At 54.7% G+C, this 15,082-nt stretch overlaps 2 pseudogenes; one reads left to right on the top strand and one right to left on the bottom strand.

Moving 5' to 3' along the window:
- The window catches only part of LOC138101859 (uncharacterized), a 678,931-nt pseudogene that overhangs the window by 65,069 nt on the left and 598,780 nt on the right, over window positions 1-15,082 (top strand).
- Window positions 1-15,082, bottom strand: part of LOC138101861 (zinc finger protein 850-like) — a 192,789-nt pseudogene that overhangs the window by 171,393 nt on the left and 6,314 nt on the right.

Below are 15,082 nucleotides of genomic sequence, written 5' to 3'. Positions count from 1 at the left end.
ATTTTTGTGGTTGCATGTGGGACCTGTGCCAAGGGATCCCTGATGGAGTTTTTAGGGTCCCTTTCGGGATTTTGGGGTCTGCAGTCTTGGCCACCATGCGAGACCTCTCCCAGCAGGTTTGGGGGTGTTCCTGATGGGGTTTTTGGGATCCCTGACAGGATTTTGGAGATTTTGGGATCCCTGGCAGCTTTTTGGGATCCTGAATTGCCCAAACTGGGCTAAGAGACACTTCAGAGACAGTCAGAGAAGTGGGTATTTGCTTTATTCAGCACTGGATACGAGGGGGATCTCTCCTCCAAAAAAACACACACACACACACACACACACGGCACTTCCTACAACACAATATTATGGGTAAAACTCATGAATATTCATCACATTCTTCGGGCTAGGGGTGGTTATACAAATCAGTTCTTGGAAGTCATTAATATCATTAGCATAGGTGTCACACATGAGTGGTGTGTCCTGGTGGTCGCACCGAGGAAGGCTCCTCTTCTTCCTCGGGGGTCTTTCCAACGAAGATCAGTACTCTTCATCACAATGCAATTTTCACCTTTCTGGAGCATGGGCAGTCCTTTGTGGGGTGACTCAGCAGTTTCTGCGCTGGTTTGAAAAAGATTCTTGTTCCTCTTATCTTGACAAGATTAGGGCGAATCCTGCTTCTTAGGTTTTGTGATTAACATTTGCTGTCTCCCAATAGTTAACTGTGCTTACATGAGTTAAGTATTGATCACCCGTTTCTCAATCCCCCCTTTTTCTTTGGTCATTTGTAATTCTTTATTAATCTCGCATGTCTTGAAAGCAAGTACCCTTTTCTGCCTTGCTTCTGGGTTTGTGCTTTTGCCACGGAGCATAAGCATGGCGATTCCAAGTACATAACTGTCGCTGCTGGAGCTGCCCGGTCACTCGCAGTGACGGGTCTGATGCGCTCCGAAGACCAAGATGAAGCTGGTCTCGCCGCAAGAGGCAAAGCTCTCAGGGTGCTGAATGGTTTGCACTCGCAGGCAGAGGCAAGAAGGAAGGAGGGAACTCCAGTATAGTATCCAGGGCTTTGTTGTCCTCAGGGGGACCAGGGACCGAAGACCCCAGGAAAGGGGTTGCACAGCTTTTTACAGGGGGGTTGGACAAAGGGTGGCAACAATCTCAGGGCCAGTCGGGAAGGAGAAGGGGAGGGTTCACAGGTGGAGTGACATACAATTAGGCAATAAGGGAAAACAAGGGGAGGGGAGAAATTCAAAGGGACCAAGGGGGTCTCGAGGGGAGAAGAACTTTCTAGAAGGGGGAGGGGAAAGGGGTGGTGTACATCAAGGACTGGCAGCTAAGGCAAGGCGTATACAATGCAGCAAGGGGAGGGGAAACTACAAACTGATTGACAATGAAATGAACTGCGACAGACCAAGTAAGGGGGAAAGGTGCACAGCAACATCTCCCCTGTTTTTGTTTAAAAAAATAAAGGAAAATTAAACCTTAAACTGGGGTGCTTTGGGTATCATCGCAGCAAGATGTTTCTCTGGTAGCCGCGGCTACGGCTACCTGGGTAGATCTTGTACCACTGGTACTCTTTAACGAGAAGGTTTTCTCTACTGCTGTGAGTAGGAGTCTTTTGATGCACCCAAAGAGTAAGACTAGAAGAAAGACGTTGTTAAGACCTGGAAGACTTTGAGGTTTATAAATATAAGGGGGAGTAATTGCAAGGTGCTGTATTGTATGTATGTTGGTGTTTTAGTAAGTAATAAGTCATTTAATAAGTAATAAAGTAATAAAATTACAGATGGACCATGATAGGAAAATAACTTGCTGCAGGAAAAATTCCTCAGGACAGCTGGTTATTCCCAATATCTACCGCTGTAATTGAGTAAGGAGAAATGGACAACAAGCCATGTCTGATTACCAACATGCTGATGTTGTGCTCTCTTCCCCAGTCTGCTCTCAAAAGATCTGGGACTGACAAAGATGAAGGAATTTGAAGAGCTGTTTGTTGCCTCTCGGAGGCATAGCGACCTGGTTCAGGAACGGCACGACGACCACCTCAGGTCATTCGGACCATCAGCTCATAGACACCAATGTGGTGGACGGCAAATGGCATTTATTCATGGATTACATAGGGTTAAATAACCTGGGTTTGCCTCATCACTTCCTTCTGCTCACCTATTACCTGTAGAGGGGAGGGGTTTTACCTGTCCCGTACAGCGCGATATCTTCCGAACGCCTGTCCCTAATCACCTACATTTCCCCCCCCATCCTGAATTACCCACATTTCCCCCCCCTCATGATTGATTAAGAAACATACAAAGTATAAATGGTATAAAATTTCAAGAACTAGTAAAACCTACATAACAAGTTATAAAAGGTGATATAACATTCACAAAATAGATGCGCTCTAGAGCAATTGTTGGCGGTCAACAAATAGAATGTTAACCTTTTCTAACTGGCTTTTAACAAATGACACCAATTTGTTTAGTATGCAAGGCCCGAAAATCAACGTTACGAGTAACATAGTGAGGGGGCCTATTAGAGTGGAAATAAGGGTGGTCAGCCATGGAGACTGGTTAAACCATGACTCGAACCATCCTTGTTGGGCTTCTCTTTCTCTTTTCCTCTGGGCTAGCCTTTCCTTAAGTTCGGTCACTGAGTCCCGTACGACTCCGGTGTGGTCTGCATAAAAGCAGCATTCCTCTTTCAAGGCGGCACACAGGCCTCCTTGCTGCATGAGCAGGAGGTCCAGTCCTCGCCTGTTCTGCAGGACAACTTCTGAGAGCGAGGAGACAGATTTCTCTAGAAAGGAGATGGATTTTTCAGTTCTTTGTAAGTCCTCATCAATAGTCATCTGCAGCTGAGAAAGTCCCTGGTGTTGGGTCACGAGGGCTGAAACACCTGTGGTCGCGCCGGTGGCTCCAAGGCCAAGCAGCATTGCAATGGTTATGCCTGTTATTACTTCTCTCTTGTGGAGCCGGGTAGGTTCTTCAAGAAGGTGGTACACTTCTTCTTCTTGGTGATACAGGACTCTAGGAACAATTAAAGCTTGGACACAAAAATCAGCAGAGTTATCGAATCTATCAAGAAGCACACAGGGGCTTATTCCGGATTGCTGGCAAACAAACATTCCTGACACGGATGGGACCACCCACTTTTTGATCGTTTTGTCAAGTTTGACAAATTCAGTACAGACATTGCCTATTCGTTTTGCTAAGGCTGCATTGCTAAAGCACTTGCCTTGGCCTGTGATCTGACTCAGAGTAACTCCTCTTCAGGGGGCGTCCCACCTGCACTGGTGTCGATTTTGTGCTGCTGAGTAGCCAAAAGGAACATGCAGGGGAATGGAAAAGAAACAGTCTTTAATGTCAAGCACCGCGCAGGGCTGCCCTTTTGGTATCATCGAGTTCACGGGCAGCAAGGTTTGGACTGGACCTATTGGTTGGATTTTCTTGTTCACCTCCCGCAGGTCATGCAGGAGGCGGAAGCCCTCGCCAGATCGTTTGGGTATTACGAAAACCGGGGTGTTCCATGGGCTTGTGGAGGGCTCTATGTGGTTCCGCTGTAGCTCGCAGCTAACGAGCTCAAGGAGGGCGGTCATTCGAGGCTTTGACAAGGGCCACTGCTCGATCCACACCGGGTCGACCGATTTCCATACCAGTTTGATGGGCAGCGGTGGGTATGCGGCAGTGGCCCTTAGAATAAATTTGTCACCCTGACTTTCAGTAGGGCAAGGGCATCCCTCCCCAACAACGGTGGACATTTTGGCATAACATATGGGAAAAGGGTGATAGTTTTCTCTGGTCCTCTTTCGGTGCGGAGCGTTATCGCTATCAGTTGGGTGCTTTTTTGGGCCCGAGATAGTCCCCCAACTCCGCCCACCATGGGGGCCTCCTCCAGTTCCCAATGTATAGGACAGTACGTTTCTGGGACGACGGCAACATCTGATCCCGTATCAATCAAAAAGGGGAGACGAATAGCAGAGTCACCTGGGTTGTTGTGGAGACAGCAAACTCCCCACACTATCGGCGGGTGGCTGCCCACTTTCATGGCCAAAGCCACCCAGGGATTTCGCTCCCAGGGGGTTGTTCCTGCTGTGCCTGGAGCGCAGACAGGTTTAACTGAGCCATCGGTTGAGCTGTGGAATTGGTCATTTCCCGGGGGGGCAGTGGGTGCGGGAGCTCCGTGGCCCATTGAGGATTGGCATAGCTGGGCCACTTCATGTCCCGAGTGGGAGGGAGCTGTGTGCGGCCCGGATGCCCCCTCCCCCTCCTGTTTCCCTGGAGCTTGGATCTGCATTCTCTGGCAAAATGTCCCTTTTTCCCACATGCCCAGCATGGCCCTCTAGGTCGCGTCTGGCGTGGGGGAACTGCTGTTGATGGAGGCTCTAATTGGGGGCAATTCATTACAACGTGGCCTGCCTGGCCGCACTTAAAGCATGGCATTACACTGATTATCGCAGTGCTGACGGCTGCCTGGAGGCGGTCCACAAACTGTGTGAAACTTTCACTCTCGCTCTGCTTTATTGTGGACCATGGCGATGGTCTAGCAATAACTCTGGAAGCAGAGCGGATAGCTTCTCTAGCGGCACGGGTAGTTACCATGACTTCGTGGGCCCGTAGGCCCTCGGCCTGCGCCTGGGGGGTGATCATGGTCGGGTCCGTGCCCATTAGCCGCTGCAGGCTGGAGCCGTGGAGGGGGTGGTCTGCCCCAGTTACTAGGGCTAGTTGCTTTGCGCAATTGTCTTCCCACTCTTGTTTGAAAACAATCATCCCTGCCCCATCAAAAATTAATCTGCAGGTTTGTTTAATGTCAAATGGGAGCAGGTCATCCCCTCCAAAAAGGCTGTCAATAAGGGTGGAAACCATAGCCGAATTGATCCCTTTGTCTGCAATTGCTTTAACAATTGCTTGTATATCTTTAGGATTTATCGGTGAGTAAGTCCTCTGGTTTCCAGCTTGCCCTCCTACTCGGACCGGGAAAGCTAGCGAGGCTGAAGGGGCCCATTCAGCACAGGCTGTTTTTATCTTTCTCCAGTCTGTAAGCGGAGTACGTTCTTTTTCAAATTTCCCCTTGGCCCGAGTAGGAGCGCGGTGGTTATAGCTTTTATCTATTCTGAAACCATCTTTGTCAGAGTCAGAGTCGGTTACGGACCACTCGTCGAGCCACTCGCTCCAGCTATAGTCCGACTCGGAGCCGGAAGTCGACTGACTGGATACTGCCAGGCTCAGCTTTTTCCCGGGGCTCCTACCCCGCCCCTTTCCCTTAGGATTGGGCCGTTCCTTCCCCCTGGGCTCGCCCCGCCTCCTGCTGAGGGAGGCTCCTGCTGTATAAGGGCACGTTTCTGGGAGAGCGCTCTGCTTGGCCTTGGTTCCCCCTCCGGGATTCCCCCCCCATTTCCGTTCACGCGCGTCTGCGGCATCCAGCGGACCTTCTTTGATCCCGGCCCCGTCTGTGTTACCTGGCGCACCTCCGCCGCTCCCTCCGGCCCCGTCTGTGTTACCTGGCGCACCTCCCCCGCTCCCGCCGGCCCCGTGTGTGCCCCACCCATGCCCTCCGGGGTCGGGGCCATTCTGCGGGGCATAGGGCGGGGGTCTCGCCCACGCCATTTCGGACTCCGCTTTAATGGCAGCCCCCCTGGCCTCCTCCACCAGCCCTCCCCAGAATGACTGCGCCCGCTCCTTTCCCTCTGTAGGTAGGGTTGGGCTGGGGGGCCGTGGAGAGGGTGCTTGCTCCTGCGAGTCTGTGCGCTCGGCAGGGCTGCTTTCATCCGTAGTTTGCGTGGCCGCCCCAACTCCCAACCGAGGTGTGGCCAGCAAACAGTTCCGTGCGGCTTTCCAGGTCTCCTGCTCTTGCAGGGCCTTACGCAAAGCCTGCACGAGTTTTCCCCATAATTTAAGGTATTTCCCCGAACCCGAGGATATTGTTTCATCGGCTAGAGCCTTGGTACATTTGTCCCATACTTCTGGGTGGAGGATATCCACCGGTCGGTCTATGACCCCAATTTCCAATAGCCTCGCAACAGCGAGTGTAAAATCTTTCGGTTTGCAATCGATACCCCATTGCTTATGAATCTGAGATACGACCTTCGCGAGAGCTTCCATCCTCCTCGCTGGTCCGGGAGCGTCCTCCCCGCCGGGCTGGTCCTGCCGCGCCGGCCGCCGTTCACCCGTCCAGGCGAATTCCGATCCCGATTCCGGATCCCGGGTTTCGGTACCACTTGTTGCCTCTCGGAGGCGTAGCGACCTGGTTCAGGAACGGCACGACGACCAGCTCAGGTCGTTCGGACCATCAGCTCACAGACACCAATGTGGTGGACGGCAAAATGGCGTTTATTCATGGATTACATAGGGTTAAATAACCTGGGTTTGGCACGTCACTTCCTTCTGCTCACCTATTACCTGTAGAGGGGAGGGGTTTTACCTGTCCCGTACAACGCGATATCTTCCGAACGCCTGTCTTTAATCACCAACACTGCACAATTCTGCAGACAATGAGGCCACTCTCTGGCCACTGGGTGAAACATTTGAGCCCAGGAATTCCTTTGGCATGGCCCTGATTAACATCCACATGCAATTCAAATGGTTTTTCCCTGTGTGGGAGGACCAGGGCAGGAGGCTCAGTTAATCTGCTTTTGAAGCCTTGAAAATTGTGCTTTCCTTCTGGTGTCCATGATGGGGTTTCTTACCTGGCAGGAGAGGAGAGTTGTAGGGAGAGATGCCTGGCTCCAGAAGCGCTGCCTTTAGCAGGGACTCAGTAAGAGGCTGTAACCCCTTCCCTGCCTCCCTTGGAACAGGGTATTGCTTTTAGACACCACTTGTCCTGGATGCTTCAGAGGAATTTGGAGAGGCTCCATATCTGATTTTCCCTATTTTCCTGGGGCTGCCCACACTTCTGGGTTCCCTTCAGCAGAGACCTCCGCAGACATTTCACACCAAGGTCCAGCAGCATTAGCCTCTGTATCTCCTTTGACAATATGAATTTGCATTCCCACTTTTGCCACCAAATGCCTTTCCAGTAAATTGCAATCAGAATTAGGAACAAACAGAAATTGATGCATTTCAAACCTGTGGATGCTAAAAGGCAGGAGCAGAGAAATTTTCCAGCTCTGTAGCATTTGTGAAGTTTTCCTTTTTCATGCTTTAGCTGAGAAACAGAGAAATCCAGCTTCTCACAGCTTCTCTGTGAAAGCCTTCATTGTCTTGCAAACTGGATGGACAACAGTTTGCAAGAATGTAAACTATTTTTACACCTGCTAGTTGTTGTGAAAACGCTAAAATTGTTTCCAGTCTTGTGAGAATTATATTTGGAAATGGGTGTTTTACTGCTCAGCTCATCACCTTGAGAGGTGGTGAATGAATAAACCAATCATGTAATTTCTTTGTTGTAAACTACACTATAAAATATGAGCTATTAATTAAATGAGGTCTCAGCTCTGTTTTAGTCATGTCTTGTATCCTGGATCTATCTCGTGATTCACTGTTCTCTAGGGAATAACAGCGACACAAACCCATCCCCCACATCTACTGATAGTGGTTGAATAAAACACACCTGCCAATCTTTCCCACTTATTCCCTGAATAATGAAAGAACTTCTTGACAATTTCCCCCCTTAGGTCTCAGATTCGGAGTGGATCGAGAGGCCCCTGTGTCCATCAGGAGCGGCCTCATCTCGATCCAGACGTGCCCTGAATGTTCTCAAGGGCTCTGGTGCGGTGGGTCCCTGGTCTGCTGGGAGCTCTGCCAGCCCTGACAATCCATGTCCATGTGGGGTGGACTTGCTGGTGCTGAGAGTGCTGCTGTCTGTGCTTGCAGTGTCCTTCTGGCCTGCAGATGGACCCCTGATTCCTTGCCAGGGGCTGTTTGGGTGGGCTCTGCCGTGCCGAGGAGGGCAATGCCTGTGCCAGGTGCTTGTGGCCGCCGCCGTCCCCTGGGTGCTGGGGCCCCCTTGGGCCCTGCGGTTCATCCCTGGGGGGCTGTAGAAACTCTGCCATGGCCTTTGCCTTCACCTTGGCCTTTTGCTCATCCCTTCTTGCATTGCCCTGCTGAGCCTTTCTGGCCAAGTGCTGCAGGGGCTTCTTGTGCCTCTCCTGCAGCCCCCTCAGTGCCTGTGGGTGCTCATCCTCTGACAGCTGCTGAGCTTTCTGCAAAATCATTCGTTTCTCCAGTGACCCAAACAAGATCAATGAAAGAAAATCCTGATCCTTCCACATCCCACAGCCTCCTGGGGGCCGGGGGCCACTGCCGGCCCTGTCTGGGGGGCTTTGGGGTCAGGCAGCTCCCCACAGGCCCCCAGCCCGTGCTGCCCTGTCCTGATGCTCCCCACCACAGAGAAACACTCTGATCCTGAGCTTCTTTGTTTCCCAGTCCTGGAACGCAGGGATACGGAAGATCTGGATCAGCTGGCAAATTTTGAGGATAAGATGGTGTGAAGAGCATCCCAGTCCTCACTTTTTTCTCTTCCTCCTCTTTCCCATCTTCCTTTTCCTTTCTTACCACATAGATTCCTCCTGCTGCTGTTTGCCTTAACCATATTCCTGCACACTCCCTTCAACCAATCCCTTCCCAGCACACCAACACCATCCATCCCCTGTTGCTGAGACCCCTTCTCGACTTCCCTTTTTACCCGTGTTGGGTGTCCATGTCCTTAATTAGCTCTGGGAGAATGTGCAAACTGCCTCAATATTGTCCCCTTTTGGATAGGAAACGATGTCCATGGTTCTGTTCCGGCTTTGTTGTTGTTCTGGAAGTAGAGGAATTGAGCAGGAGCTTGGCTGAGCAGCAGTGTGTGTCAGTCAGTGCCATTTTGTGGAGCTGCTGGTTTGTGCTGTCACTTGCTTGTGTGCAAGTGCGTGTGGCTGTGTCCGAGCAGATTCAGAGCATGTGTTTGTAAGGAGGCGTTGGTGTTGTTGGTTCGCTGGGGGTGCCCGGTTTTCGGGACATCCCCCCTGGAGCAGGGTGTCCCCCCTTGGTGCAGGCGCGGCCCTCAGGCAGCGCTCAGCCAATCAGAAGGCGCGGCGCTGGTGACTCAGCAGTTGCCAGGCAGAGCCGCAGCGCCCGGCGCTCCCCAGCTGGAGCCCACGTGTGGCCCGGCCTTGGCGCCCCCCGCCAGGGGAATTTGGGGAGGTGGGAGGGGGGGAGCGCCAAGGCCGGGCCGGGCCGTGCTGTGCTGGCAGAAGTGGCTGCGGCGGGGGCCGAGTGCGGGCAGGAGTGGCCGAGAGCCCAGCGCTGCCCCAGCCCGAGCTGCCGCAGCTGCATCGCTGCTCGTGCTGTGCGATCCGAGAGCTCTGGGGGGCAGAGCGAGCCAGGGGTGGGTGCTGGGCCTGGGGGGAGCAGGAGAAAGGCTGGAGGAGCAGGGCTGGAGACCAGAATGGTGAAACGATGGCCGTGGGAGCAGCAGGTGGGATTCTGCAGGAGAAGGAGTAGTGTGAGGAAGAGGAGTGTGAGGAAGAGTAGGGACACAGGAGGAGGAGGAGGAAGAGGAGGCACCCCAAGGTTCCAGCACTCGCTGTATCTGCAGCCTCCCCCCAGCTCCAGGAGCGTTGCCCCCCCCATCCAGCAGGTGATCAGGGAGGGGGATCCACGATTTTCCCGTGGGTGAATCTTGGTGTTTCTGAGGTTTCTTGGGCTCCATGTTGGTGCTTTGGTATTTTTGTGGGGGCTGAATGTGTTTATATTCTGGAGGGTGTTTTGTCTAAATCTTGATGTTTTGGGAGTTTTGGGTCTGTGTCTTGATGTTTGGGTGTATTTTGGGCTGAATCTTGGTGTTTTGGAGGTTTTTACAGACACAAGATGCCGGGTGATGGACCTGGGCAGGAGAAGCCCCCAGCCCAAGGCGCTCACCCCATGTTTTTTCCCCAATCCAGGATTTGTCATTCCCAAGGCGTGGCTGAATGGAGGAGGAGGAAAAGCCCCGGAGATGCCGCACGAGGAGGGGCTGCAAACGCAGCCCAGAGAGATCCAAGGAGGAAAGAGCCCCCCTGTGCCGGGAAGGCAGCCCAAGATCCAGGCAGAACTCAGAGCAGGAGGAGAAGCCTCAGGGTGGGGAGAAGCCCCACAGGTGCCCGGAATGTGGGATGGGCTTCAGATGGAGCTCCAATCTGATCAGGCACCAGAGGATCCACACTGGGGAGAGGCCCTATGAGTGTGGGGAATGTGGGAAGGGCTTCACCAGCAGCTCCCACCTGATCCAGCACCAGGTGGTCCACACTGGGGAGCGGCCCTATGAGTGCTTGCAGTGTGGGAAGAGCTTCGGGTGGAGCTCCACCCTGAGGGCACACCAGCACATCCACACCGGGGAGAGGCCCTACGAGTGTTCTGAGTGTGGGAAGAGGTTTCAGAGGAGCTCCCACCTCCTCCAACATCAGCGCATTCACAGAGAGGAGAGGCCCTTCCGCTGCCCCAACTGTGGGAAGGGCTTCAAGCAAAACTCCACCCTCATCACCCACCAGTGCATCCACACTGGGGAGAGGCCCTACGAGTGTCCCCAGTGTGGGAAGAGCTTCTCCAGTAGCTCAAGCTTGACCAAACACCAGTGGAGGCACCACTGAGGGAAGCCCTGTGAGTGCCCCGAGTGCGGGAAGAGCTTCGTGCGCTGCTCCAGCTCCATCCCCCGTGGGAGGATCGGCGTTGGATGATCCCCAGTGACCCCCATTGGGCAGAGCCCTGGTGACCCCCGTTCCGGGTGATCCGCGCTGGGTGGGGGAAAGGTGTTGGAGAGATTTCTTTGCCTTCTCCTTGTGCTGCTGGGATTTGGTTGGTAATAAATTCCCTCCCTGTGCCCAGTCTGGCTCTGTTGTGCCCGTGCCGATGCTCGGGGCGGGATCTCTCCTGCTCCTTCTCTCAGCTCCTGGACCTTTCCTTGTATTTCCTGTCCCTGTGCAGTAGCAGAGGGCAGGGACAGAGCAGTTTTGGTGTCTTGTGGCATCCAGTAAAGGCCAGCTTAGTCCTGGGCGTTGTGAGGGGCTTGTGGGGGTCCTCCGTTTGCTTATTTAAACCACACAGAAACGCGGGAATTCCTTTCGTTCCAGCTCTCCTGCCGGAAGGTGGGGGGGCCTTGGAGCCTCCGGGCCCCGCCGGGTCAGGGCCCCTGCACCCCCTCCTTTCCCAGCGCCGCAGCACAGACCCTGTGTCACTGCTGGGGGGGAACTGTCCCAGAGCCGCAGGCAGCTAAAGCCAGCCATGGAGTGCCACACAGCTAAACCCATCCGGCGCGGCTCCCTGGCACCGGCGGGTCCCTCTCCTCTCCACGTGGGGCCGGCAGAGCCAGCGGGAGCCGGCGGAGCCTCCTGTCTGCAGCCAGCACACTCCGCGCTGAACTGAAGAGGACACCACGCAGCCAGCAGCACAAAGGGAGCCAGGCTTTCTCCACCGTAGAGCCCGAACAAGAACACTCTTCAACGTGGCGGCTTCGGAGCCAGAGAGAAGAGAAAGTGAGTCCTGTGGGACGGAGCTGGAAATGGCGACGGGAGAAAAGAGGGCGGTGCCGCGATTCTCGCGCGCAGCTTAAAAAACTTCCTGCAGGCCGTGGTAAGAAACTGTAATATCACAGACTGTTTGTCTCTTTGATCCATTTGGAGTACATGGAGGGATGGAAAGTTCACCCGTGACCCATGAAAATGATGAAAAGTGCCTGTGCCAGGCTATATAGAAGTACTGAGAAGCTTTTACAGACTTCCTGTCACCATAAAAAAAAAAAACCCCTTTGTGTTCAGGCCAAAGTAATTCATCCTTGAAAAGATTAATAACCCCATGTGATGGCCCCTGTCTGGCAGTGTGAAGGAACTCTGAGATTTTTCAGGGCAGAGATGTTTTACACCACAGCAGATTGTTTCTTCCCGGGCGGGTCTGCTGTTGGTGGCACTTTGGGAACCACGTGATGCAGAAGAAAACCCTTTTTTCCTTAAGCATAACAAAGAGACTCTTCAAGAACTGCAACACTGACTAAAATCCCATGTTCTGCTTCCTTTGTGCGAGTTGGGTAAAAGGAGGGAAGTGCTGGAAGAGAGGGGAGGTTTGCTTGAATTTCTTGTTATTTCTTTTTACTTTTAATTCTGTTGGTAATAAACTTTTTCTTTGTACAGCAACTGTTTAAGTTTGAACCTGTTCTGCCTCGCAGGCCTCTAGTTTTCCTCAATATTTTCTTATTTTCCCCTTATGAAAAATAACAGATTTCGTGTGCTTGATGCTCAGCTACGTCAAACCACGACAGGCAGAGCCCTGGTGCCTCCTGTCTGAGTGATCCATGTTTGGATCCAGTGTCCTGGGTTTGCATGGCCAGGCTTTGGAAATGGGGGGCCTCCAGGGGTGGCTTCCATCAGCAGCTTCCAGAAGCTTCCCCCGTGTCCGGCTCCTGTTCCACCCTGCCCCTGAAGGCGAGGGTAACCCAGGGTCTGGTTCATGGCTCCCCTGGGGCAGATTAGAGTGAAACAACAGTGAAAGATCTGTGTTTATAAATATATCTCTGTAGGGTTTATTTCAGAGCAGTTTGGTTGCTGTGTGAAGGGGGTTTGGAGCCCTTTTGGTTACCACCTCCAGTAATATTAAAAGCATAAAAGTAACACTTAGGAAACGTGTAAGGGCAAAGAAAGTAGGAGAGTAGAAGGATACACAGTCAGCAGCCCTGGATCAGCAACAAAACTTTTGGTTTTGGTTGTTCCAATGTCGCTGTCCTTGGTGTAAGTGATGGTCCCAGGCTGGATCCCGTGGGGGCTGGGGAAGCCCCGGAAACTCCAAGTTCGGTGGGTCAATACAGGTTCAGGTTTGGGTGAACACCCAGGTACCTCCCCCGGGGGAGTTTTGCAGTGTCCGATGTCACACTGTGGATCCCGGGGCACTTTGGGGGCTCTGATGGTTTATGGCCCCTTCTAAGACATGGCCCTGCCCCTCCCGGCAGCGCAGCTGAGCCAGGCATGGCCCATGCGAAGGGATGGCAACCTCCAGGCCTCTGTGTGCATGTCCCGGGCCTGGCCCGGGCGGGTTCCCAGAGCTGGGCCAGTTGTGTAAGGGAGGGTGCTGCCCTGCTCCAAAGCCCTGTCCCACCTGGCCAGATCTGCTTCCCATCGGCCTCTGCCCTTCCCTGGCTCCAGGCCCGGCTCGGCCCCTCCGGGCTGGGTGTTCCCCCCCTGTGCCCCCGGGCGCTCCCTGTGCCCACGGCCAGCAAAGGCCCCGCTGCTGCTGCCGGTGGCCAATGGTTTGAGCCACTAACCCGGAACATTTCAGTCCCTCACAGCTCTGCACCCCAAAAGCCGAGAGGGATCGAAGGCGCCTCAAAGCGACTCCATCCCACTGCAAACGGCTCAATTCCACCTCAAAACAACTCCATCCCACCTCCAAATTTTGGGGTATCCCCTGTGCCCAAACTGCTCCCAGTTGTAGATGTTCCTGTCCATGAACTTCACCCAGTTGTTGTCATCAAGGAAGTGCCAGTGGGCTTTTCCCCAGGAATGGAACACACCTGTGTGGGAGACAGGTCAGGGGGTGCCCCCCTCCAGCAGCCCCCAGCACCCCACAGTAGGTTGGGAGCTCAAGGGACCCCTCTGGACACCCCTTTCCCACCCCTCTCTGCCCCACGGCTGCATCAGCACCAGCTGCTGGGTGGGGAGGAACCCCCCATGAGACCCCCAGGGAGGGACAGGGGTTTGGGGACCCCCCCACGAGGTTCTGCCCCCCCGAGAGCCCCAGGGAACAGCTCAAGAGATCAAGTGATGGGGAAACGAAGGGACTCTCATGGGAAGACACTGTCCCACTGTCCCCCCGGCCCTTATCCCCCTCTCAGACACCTTTCCCATCATCCCCGCGCCCCTTCCCACTCACCCGAGAGCTCCTCGCCCACAGCTGGGGGCTCCCAGCACCCAGAGTGGGGTGACACGGGGGGGACACACGGGGGTCCCCATTCTCGATCCATCCCAGTGCCGGTTTTGCCCCCTCCAATCTCGGCCCCTCCGCGGGGTTCCCCAGAGTCCATCCCCAGTGCCCCCCAATAAACGGGATCAGCCCGAACTGGGAAGCTTTACTGGGAACACTGGGAGCAGCCAGGTGGGGGCAGAGTGACAGCGGGGCTGGGGGGGACACACGACCCCCCAAAATCAGCGTGGGGATGGAGCGGGGGGTCCCGGCCAGGCCCGAGGCCACGGGGAGGGGCTGCGACCGCCGGCGGCTCAGGAGCTCTGTGGGCAGAGCAAAGGGGGTGACACCGGGCTGGGGGGCCTGGGGGGGCACACACGCTCTGGGGGAGGGGGGATGCAATCCCCGGGACCCCCCGTCACCTCCTCGAGCAAGTGAAAGCCGAGCCCCAGCGCCAGGAAGATGAAGCCCAACACGAAGTCCCCGATCCCTGTCAGAATCTTGCTTCGGGCAGTGTCCGCTGGCATCTGTCGGGGGTCCACAGGGGTCAGGACCTCTCAAAAACCCCCCAGAGGGCCATCAGGACCCCCTAAACCCCTTTTTTTCGTCTACAATCTGTCCAGAAAAAAACCTTCCAGCGCATGCCAAACCCACTCTCATCCCCTCCAGGACTCCACAAACCCCATCCCAGTTGCTCCCTGCCTTCCGAGGATCCCCCAAACCCTCTCCCAGCCCATTTGCCAAGGTTAAAAAGAAGGGTGGCTCTTGATGGAATGCTCAACACCGAAAAACAGGACAAGAGATCGGCATAGAAGCACAGATAGCTTTGGGCTGGGATGTTCTGAGAGAAGTGAGCTGCCCTCGTGAGAGGGGAGTGGACTGAGAGCACTGGGGAGGCACTGGGAGGGCACTGGGAGCGACTGGGAATGGAGCGCGCGGCACTGGGAGGCCGAGTCCAGCACGGGGCACTCGGCGCTGCGGGTCTGCCTGGCAACTGATGAGTCATCAGAGAGACGCGCTCTGATTGGCTGAGGGGCGTCAGCGCCACGCAGGGCGGGGATGGACACGCGCGGGGGCACTGGGAGAGACTGGGATGGACTGGGAGAGACTGGGAGAGACTGGGATGGACTGGGACACCTCAGGGGAACCTGGAAGGACAAGAGGCCCCGGGGATGGGCACCAGGGGGGCTGAGGGGCTCCAGGCTCATCCCCAGGGCAGGGCCCGAGGGGACTCGCTCTGCCCGACGTTCTGCACCTCTGCGGGC

The sequence above is a fragment of the Aphelocoma coerulescens genome, unplaced genomic scaffold (assembly GCF_041296385.1).
Source record: "Aphelocoma coerulescens isolate FSJ_1873_10779 unplaced genomic scaffold, UR_Acoe_1.0 HiC_scaffold_56, whole genome shotgun sequence".
Classification (NCBI taxonomy): Eukaryota; Metazoa; Chordata; class Aves; order Passeriformes; family Corvidae; genus Aphelocoma; species Aphelocoma coerulescens.
Note: the sequence above shows the minus strand (reverse complement) of the source record. Positions and strands in the feature narration are given on the sequence as shown.